The sequence below is a fragment of the Balaenoptera acutorostrata genome, chromosome 16 (assembly GCF_949987535.1).
Source record: "Balaenoptera acutorostrata chromosome 16, mBalAcu1.1, whole genome shotgun sequence".
Classification (NCBI taxonomy): Eukaryota; Metazoa; Chordata; class Mammalia; order Artiodactyla; family Balaenopteridae; genus Balaenoptera; species Balaenoptera acutorostrata.
In genome coordinates, this window is record NC_080079.1 from 18126463 (window position 1) to 18134336 (window position 7874).

Consider the following 7874-nt stretch of genomic DNA (forward strand, 5'->3'; position numbering starts at 1 on the left):
ATCCGCCTGCCAATGCAGGGGACACAGGTTCGAGCCCTGGGCCGGGAAGATCCTACATGCCACGGAGCAACTAAGCCCGTGTGCCACAACTACTGAGCCCACGTGCCACAACTACTGAAGGCCGCGGCGCCTAGAGCCTGTGCTCCGCACCAAGAGAAGCCACCGCAATGAGAAGCCCGCGCACCACAACAAAAGAGTAGCCCCCGCTCGCCACAACTAGAGAAAGCCCGCGCACAGCAATGAAGACCCAATGCAGCCAAAAACAAATAAATAAAATAACTTAATTAAAAAAAATTCTTTTAAAATCACTTATACAAGGATTCAGTGTGCAAGATAAGCTAATGAATATGAAGAAGGGAGAGGCCAGTGTAGACTGGAGTAGGTGGAGGTGGCTGTAGACCCTCAAGGATATGTGGTCCTTGATCCCCTGGCTTTATTGACAATAGTCTTATGTCCAGGGTCAATCAAGGATGACCACCCCACCAAGGAGGCCAATGGCTGGTAAGACCCCAACTATGATTCCAACCAGGGTCACTGTCACCAAACTATCTTTCTCCATTGTTGTCTGTGTCTCTCCATCTTCTTTTCCATGGAGAGAGCAGTCACCATATTAGGTTGGATAAACCTAAGTAGAAGAGAGGAAGAGGAATACCCGGATGTGGGGTGAGAGGTGCAGCAGGGTTACAGGCACCAAAGTGGGACAAGCATGAAGGGAAATGGTGAAGAGACATGTCTGATGGAGATAGAGGATCCACCTTTAGTTGAAAGGGAAAAAAGACAAAGCCTCCAAAGGGCTGAGTAAGACAGTGTCTGGGGCCTGGTATAGACACTACACCACTGGAGTCATTTGGTTCACAAACACCAGAGAGCCTTGGGATGCCAGGCCTTGGTGGGGTGGGTGGGATTTATCAGGTAAGCCTTCATTAAGTCAAATGCCAAAATCCTCTTAACTCAGTCCATGAAGATCACATAGGATAGTTGCTGAGCCACTCATAGGCTGGTGACAGGCAGTGACAAATCCCACTGGATCTTAGATCGACTTAGTCAACCTTGATCTACTACTGTGCTTCCAACAAGCCATAGTCCAGCAGCTCTACCCTGAGGAAATTCTTGTCTCAGTAAACATTCCCAAAGGCCTCCCAAGCCTATTGCTGACCAAGTGAATTATGAGAATGCTGAGGTCAGGAGAACCAGTACCATCCACTGGAGTTGATAAGAGCCTGTATAAAGATAGGCTGGACAAAGTGCTAGCACCCCGTCACCCAGGCCAGGATAAAGACAGGCTGATGCAGGAGGCTGTGAAAGAGGTCTCTGCAGAAACAGCCCACTCGCTACCTGGTCGGGCAAGTGGTCAGAGGTCACCAGATTAGTGTGCAAACAAGCAGCTTTATTCCCAATAGTCTCATTTCCAGTGGCAAACATTTAAGGCCATTGCCTTTCTAGGTACCAGAGCAACAGCACTACCACTTACCAGATATGTGGCCTTGGGACAGTTACTTAATGTCACTGTGCATCATTTTCCCTCCACTGCACACCAGAAGGGGTAGGTAATTATCTCTACTTAAAAGGGATACTATGGGTAGACTTTCCAGTATGCTGTCCAGCACATAGGAAGCCCTCAGTGAAGATGAGCTCTCTTTTTCCCTCTTCCACTTAAGTCAGTTTCTAACTCCTTGTCAATATCAGATGTTCTATTTTGAGATGTCCCCAAAGAGAAGAGATGGTCATGATCTTTGTAGTATAACTGCCCTTCGACTTACATACAAAGGTCTTAACAACTCCTCATTTCTATTTAAACAGAGGATTTCTAGTTGGGGACCACATGGTCCACCTCTGAGCTCTGACCCCGCCATCTCCCTCAACCCTACCGCACCCCTGCATCCTCCCACAAGCCACTCACAACCTCACAACTCTTAGAGTAGAGTGACCCGTGGAGACCCAGAGATCTACAACAAGCTTCCCCACAGAGGGTGGGTACCAGGGCCTCAGCACAGCAGTACAAGGGCTGCCTGACTTTCCAAACTCCAAAACTCGTATTTATTCTAAAGACATGAATTAAGAGCCTGAAAATACCAGCCTCTGTGCCAGGGGAAGAACGAGAGAGTACATTTCTGATCTCATGGTGCATGGTCACATGGGGGAGAAACAGACCGGGATGTGTTTATAGCAGAGTGCGGCGAGAGCAGCGACGGCTGACCTCAGGGCTGCTGGGGACATGTCACCCTCATAGGGTGCCTCCGGACACGAGTCACCTGAGGTCACACTCCAAATGAGGGTCAGTTCATCTGCTGGCCAGGCATATGAGACAGACAGAAACAGAAACCTCCTTCCTGATTTCTAAAAATATCGCCAAATCCTGGTTTAGGAATTCACCTGCCTAGAGGTGGGAGGGGTTTTTTTTTTTTGAGGTACAATTCACGTAACGTAAAATTAACCACTTTAAAGTGAACAATTCAGCGGCATTTGGTACATTCACAATGTTGTGCAACCACCACCTCTATCTAGTTTCAAAACACTTTCATCAACCCCAAAGGAAATCCTGTAACCATTAAGCAGTTACTCCTCATTCCTATTTCCTCCCAATCCCTAGCAACCAAGGATCGATCTGCTTTCCATTTCTATGGATTTGAAAGTGGGAGGATTTGCAAGGAAAAAGTTTCTCCCAGTTTCTAATTCTTTGGTCCATGCACTAAACTAGACTCATCAGAAATGGAGGCAGAGTTTGCCTTCAGAACTAAATGAGCCAGAGTTCAAATGCCAGCTCCAATATCTTCATACTGTGTCCAGTTTATTTCTAAGTCTTGGTTCCCCTGTCTACAAAAAAACATACCTACCTCATAGGACTGTTTTGAAGATCAAAAGATAAAAGCCCCATAAATAAGTAAGCACAGGGGCTTCGCTGGAGGTGCAGTGGTTAAGAATCCGCCTACCAATGCAGGGGATGCGGGTTGGGGCCCTGACCCGGGAAGATCCCACATACCACGGAGCAACTAAGTCCGTGCGCCACAACTACTGAGCCCATGAGCCACAACTACTGAAGCCCGTGCGCCTAGAGCCCATGCTCCGCCATGAGAAGCCATTGCAATGAGAAGCCCGCACACCATGACAAAGAGTAGCCCCCGCTCGCTGCAACTAGAGGAAGCCCACACGCAGCAACGAGGGCCCAATGCAGCCAAAAATAAATAAGTTAAATAAATAAATTAAAACAAAGGAAAAAAAAACAGTAAGCACAGCACTGCACCCACAGTAAATATTCAAAGAATGGTAGCTGTAATATTTACATTCTAGAAAAATGTCAACCTGAAAAGTCTCTAATAAATATATGAAGTCAATATCTGCCCAGCTCACCATACATAAGAATCTTTTTAAAAATGAAAATTTCTAGGAAGTCCAGAGAGAGGTTAACTCTACCCAGGAGTGGATGGAACACGGTTTTTAACATCACACCAACTGCAGCTTCTGTTCCAGTTGACAGCTGGCTGCTTTGTGATCTTGGGAAGGTGGCTTCACCTCTCTTAACCACCCATCTCCTAATACTGTCTTAATGAAATGTCAGAGTACCCACTATGAGCTGGTGCGTAACTGGCTTCCTCTTCCCCCTCCCCCTTAGTTCCCTTCCTTTCTCCTTCCTGGACCCACAGCCTCCCTCTAGCATCTGTGGCCCCCACTGCAGGTTTAGGGCCTAGGCACTCAATGATACACTGATATTATTTTAGGTGTCATTGCCCCCAGAGAGTTATAATAAAAGTTGGGAGAAAAGACTATTTCAGGTCAGGACCTCAACAAATGCTCGGCTGAAGCATTCTGTTTGGTCTGGATAATGTTTGAAAAAAACCCGTTAAGTTGGAGTATGTTTATCTGGGTGCGCCTGCCTTGCATTTTGCCTCTCACCTGCATCTTATTACATATCATCTACTTTACTTAGCTCTATTGCCTGCCTCTTCTATAAGTGTTTGTGACTCTTGTTTTATTTCAGTTTTTGTCCCTTTTATTGTGCCAAGTGTACAAGTGATGCCTACAAGATTTTATACCGAGTCTCTTCCAAGACTATTCTGTGTTCACCTCAAATACTTGTCCATTGGAGGGGACAACCATAAAGTAACTCTCACGCTGGAATACAGAGGGAGGGATCACCAAAACCAATTATTCCTTTTTTTTTTCAACTGAACCAATCTTTTATTTTTAAATTAAATTAAATTTAGTTTAATTTAATTCTATTATTTTTTAAGACTGCCTCTGTTAGAGAATACCAATTACCTACAAACTGGAGCTATAGATCCAATCCTACTTTTCAAATCACCGAAAAGATGGATACCCACAGAAGGTAGTAAGCCCCAACTATGGACTCCCTTTCCAACACTCACTCCTTGAAGGTCAAGTTCATCTTAGATTCAACTTGTGGCCCTACTCCTTAAAACAGATCCAACTTCATCCAGAAACCATTCCATCAGTCATGCATCAGGCAGCTCTTCCCCTCAGAAGGACTGAAAATCCATCAGGAAAACTGAGGACAACCCCCAGTGCAGCACAGGCGAGCTATAGGCAGAGGCTCAGGCTCACAAAAAGGGGTCTGGGTTGTGGTTCCCCTTTCCCAAGAGAGGCAGGAGAAAGGACTCCTCCACACTCCTCCTTCTCCTCCATGCTCCTGATGAGGAGGGTTTAAAAAAGTTCCTTAGAGGCCAGGAAGAAAGTGAGCACTGACATGTGCCTGTGACACAGCAAGCTGCAGATTCGCCAGAGCTGGGGGTCAGGATGCCACCTGGGCTTCTGCCCCATACCCACGAGACCCCTTACTGAATACCCCCTCCAGCTGCCCCCTTACCCTGCGAGGGGGCCGCATGTCTTGGTGCTTCCAGGGAATGGGGCCTCCTGGCTCTGAGTTCCTCGTGGCACGAGTCCCTGCCCTCTCCCCTCACCCCCCGGTTCCTCCAGAGTCACGGGGGCTTCAGAACATCTCTGCAGGCCGAGGGTCCCCGGTTCTGAGCCGTCTGAGCCGTCAGGCCCCTGTCTGAGCTGCCCCGTGTCAGGAGTCAGGCCATGGCCAGCTTCTAACGTGCTCGGGGACTTCACTTCCTGGTTTTTCTTTCACAACTGAAAGTGGAAGCGTTCTGACCAGAAGGAGAAAGGCTGCTAAAGCTCTCCTGGCTCCGTTTCAAAGCCTTTACCATCAGTCCCTAAGGGCTGACACAGAAGCCAGACTGCATCCACGCAACTCACGCTCTCCCTGTTTGTCTGACTACCGCTAAACCAAGACCAAAAACCAGACGGAGATGACTGAGGTGCCCCCTGCAGACCACCAGTGTCAGAGAGGTGAGACCCCCCTCCTTGGGTTCCCAGGAGAGGGAGGTCCAGCCACAGGGCACCTTGGCCCTCGCATCCTTCCCAAGACTGTGGGGACACCTGGAGGCCAGCCTGGCCTGGCCAGCATTGCCGGCCAGCCGTGCACTGTGTCACCACCCACTCTCCAGTCCCCAGTGAGCCTGCCTCACTCCCCGAAGCAGTGCTGATAAAGCCAAGAAAACAAGCATGTCAGGAACGACAGGGACAGCCACGGAGATCTGTTCATTTCCTCTGACACATCCTTTTCGTACCTCATATTTTTAATTAAAAATGTATTCTGCTGTCTCCCTCACCTCCCAGATTACAACTGGGAAATTTTAAAATCAGGAATCCACAAGCACACGTGCCATTAGCTGTCAGATTGATCCTGCCTCTTGGAGCCTCTGGAAAACTCCACTGTATACTCGTGAGACAATGACAGTGGAAAAGATAAATTACTTCTTGGTATTATTATAAAAATTGCTTTGAATGTGCAGATGCCCTGAAAGAGTCTTGGGGATTGGTCTACAGGGCATCGGGACCTGCAGTAGTCTCACTGGATTCACCTATAGCTGTGGCCACAGAAGGGCATGGGAGCTTCCATTCTCAGATTTGAAGGCAGAAAGAACAAGTTCTCCGGCCCCTTCCTGCCCCCACCCCTCCCCACCACCTCTCAGACACCCCAGAATTAAGCAGCACTTTCCCCAGCCTTGGTTCCTTTAAGAAGGCTGAGGTAAATCCAGCATGAGCTCAGCTCTTTACTAGAGTTAGATTAGGATTCCTTCTCTACACAGAGGAGGGCCTAAAAGCCTCCAACCATAAAAACCAAAGTGAGCTGTGCCCCAATCTCAGGGAACATAAGAGCTGGTCCCTTGGCCTCACAGGAGCCCACTTTAGACATGGGAGAACGATGAAGTATGGGAAGGTGAGGGTGCCCCCTCCGCCTTTCCATCTTCAGGTTCATCTCATGGCTAGAGGAACACTTGGCTTTGCTTAGTTTCCAACCTCACCTCCCACAGGGGCAGCTCCCTTCAGCGGAGAGCAGAGGATGGCAGAGGATGGCAGAGTGGGTGTCAAGTCTCAGTCATTCTAATGCTACTGGGCTCTTCCCTGGGTGCTGTCTTCTTCTACCAACCCGACAAAGAGCTTAGGGCCAGGAGAAGATGGTTTCCTCCAGGATCAAAAGCTCAAGTACAGAAGAGTCTGGGTCATTCTAAAGCTCTAGCATCTAGAGGTGCATTCCTGTTCAATCCTACATGCATGAGGGACACCCCCAAGATTTGAGGGAATGATGGAAGGTTTTCACAGCCCCCAAGAATTCTGCATCATGCAGCAGGCTGTAGTCACATACTGATCAGGACTCAAATTCCTGCCCCACCTCCTCCTAGCTATGCAGCCCAGGCTGCGCTGTTTAACAGCCCAGAGGCCCATTATTCATCTGTTATATGGGAACTACACCACCTACCTTACAGGAGAAAACGAGCCAATGAGGTAACGCACATCACGTATCTTGTACGGACCCCAGCATGGGATAGAAAGTCTGTTAAGAATTCCCTTCCCTGCTCCCTTCCAAATGGGAGGGGCTGTCAGCAGCAGCTGATGGATGGCCTTTCTAATCACATTGATACAGACATTTCTAAATGGAAGATGAAGGAGACCCACATCCTGGCTTTGGCTATAACCTTTAAAGCTTTTAAGTCTGTTTTATTTGCATTTGGTGAAATTAACAACTCTCTCTTCCAAGTCCATCTCCTGCCAGCATTCAGAGCCCCTTCCATGTCTCCACCCCCATTTCAGTTGATTTTTTCTTTGCCTCCCACGCAAGTCAGCTGAGATTACTACTCAACCAAATGTTATTTCATGTTGTGAAAGAGCCTTAGGCTGAGAATAGACACACGTCCCACTGCCTTCTCCCCAACCACCCCTATCTCTGCTCTCCCATAAACATATAAGCTTTAGAGCAGGTAGCATTATTGCAGCTTACCTTGTAAGAATACTCTCACTTCCGTGGTCCAGGAAACGCGCCCCTCACAGCTGGCTGTGCTCGTTCAGCACCACATTCAGCTCCTGAGTCCGGACGTTTCCTTCAGTGATGATGCCTTTCCTCAGCGCCTGAGTCGGGACCACACCTGAAGCCAATGAGAGTGGCTAACCAGCTCTCCTGGAACCTTTGAACCTGTTGCAATAGAAGTTCAAAGGTAGAAGTTACCTGTTCAAACACTTGTGGTAACCTCCGACAGTGAGAAGTGTAGGATTTGGCAAAAGTTTAAAACAGGAGACTGTTATGCAACGGGCTTTAGAGGAAGAAAAAAAGAGAGAGAGAGAGAGAGTCCTCAGCTCAGAAAGCTAACGTTTAACAAGCAAAACATTGTATAAAGCCCATACCTCAGGGAAACCAGAGGGGTTAGACAGGGCTTTGCACCTGCTTTTTGGGCAGAATCCTTGAGACTGTGACAGGAAGAGGAAAAAAGTGCTCCTTGAGTTTAGGGGGGAGAGAAAAATGAGACACCACTCTAACTGGCTCTAGCTATAACTTTAAGATTCAGATAAGCAGA

The 7874-nt window shown here is 48.0% G+C and overlaps 1 protein-coding gene across 2 annotated transcripts in view; it reads right to left on the reverse strand.

Moving 5' to 3' along the window:
* The window catches only part of ACSL5 (acyl-CoA synthetase long chain family member 5), a 44273-nt gene extending 36803 nt beyond the window's left edge, over window positions 1-7470 (reverse strand). The window contains exon 1 of one of the 2 annotated variants that reach the window (XM_007173091.3): window positions 7304-7470. The gene's annotated coding sequence lies outside the window, so the exon portion shown is untranslated. Of the gene's footprint in view, window positions 1-4822; window positions 5078-7303 lie in introns of those variants that run through there. The other variant, XM_007173092.2, reaches the window with a different exon arrangement.
* Between the last annotated feature and the right edge of the window lie 404 nt (window positions 7471-7874).